The 1,342-nt window shown below is 33.5% G+C and overlaps 1 protein-coding gene across 1 annotated transcript in view; it reads right to left on the minus strand.

Moving 5' to 3' along the window:
* Window positions 1-1,342, minus strand: part of nipa1 (NIPA magnesium transporter 1) — a 40,593-nt gene that overhangs the window by 1,460 nt on the left and 37,791 nt on the right. The gene's annotated exons all lie outside the window — the stretch shown is intronic.

Here is a 1,342-nt window from a genome sequence, read left to right on the forward strand (position 1 = left end):
GTCAATCTTATTTTCTATTTCCTATATTCTCCTTAGTTTTATTTTTTATTTCCTAGAACTTAAACAAAACTCCAGTTTTGATACATATCTGTTGATAATGAACCAAAGCTGCTGAAACAGTGAGTATGCTTGTTAGCAAAATATTCCTGTCATCAGATCTCAGTCAGCTTCATTGCAGCTGAACACCGTGTTACACTGAACATCACATCAGCTGGTGGACATAAATACAGTACAGTAATATTATATTCACAAAATACTAACAATAATATGTTCATCTTACTGTGAGAAGTTATCCCCCGAGACCGGACGTCAACAGTTCGTCGATTAGAACAGAAATAAGCTGCGAAGTGCTGAGACATCTTCTACTTTAACCAAATAAGGACGACCGCTCCAAGATGGCGGCCAAAAATCCTGCGCCGCAGCAGCCAATGAGGGATCTAGTGTTTATATGATATCTTTGCTGGGAGCCATGAGCACCCAGCCTTGTCAAAGGAAAATCATAGTCATTGGCAGGATGCAACCGAGTAATGGCAGGAAGTCTTTCAAAATAAAATAAAAATATATACATTTTGAAAAATATTTTAAAAAGACATAAATAAGGCGCTCCTGCATATAAACCACGTGGTACAAAGTGTGAGACAAAAGTAGCGGCTTATACACCGATAATTACGGTATCACGATTCCTCTCCTAGAGAATATATCAATAGAATCACTCATCCCTCGGTGAATAGGTTTATCGTCCTCCTTTGACATGTGAATACTGGTTCTGGCTAGCAGAAACTGGTTGATGAGGCTATTTGACTGAGTTTTTAGCACCTCCTCAGACTGAAGAAGTCTTTTGAATAAAAGACAAAACATTTCAACAAAGAAGAATCTGTTCAGAAGACCTGACTAGATTTATCTACCTGGATTATTGAGCAGCATCAGGTGATAAACTGTTCATGATGCTCCTGATTTAAAAAGGTTTATTCTTGTAACTTTTCAGAAAAAAAAAAGAGTATATTTTTGAATTTGTTGTTAATCTGTTATGATTGCGGTTTTGGGTTTTGAAGGATTTTTTTAAATCTTCTCTCTAAAATAAACTAAAAACATTTTGCCCTGGCAAATAGTTTTGGTTTCATATTTGATACGTTCATGTTTATGTTATTAGAAATACTTTAATTGTTAGGAGAACACTGCTGTTAGAAAGTGCCTTTTTAATGTATAAAACTTTTTTTATATTTAAAACAGTACCTTAAAAATGTTCTAAACATCTTTAAAACATATTTAAGTCATAATTTAATTTTGTGCATACTAGTGAGATTTATATATATATATATATATATATATATATATATATATA

This window comes from Nematolebias whitei, chromosome 3 (assembly GCF_014905685.2).
Source record: "Nematolebias whitei isolate Nwh7 chromosome 3, NemWhi1, whole genome shotgun sequence".
Classification (NCBI taxonomy): Eukaryota; Metazoa; Chordata; class Actinopteri; order Cyprinodontiformes; family Rivulidae; genus Nematolebias; species Nematolebias whitei.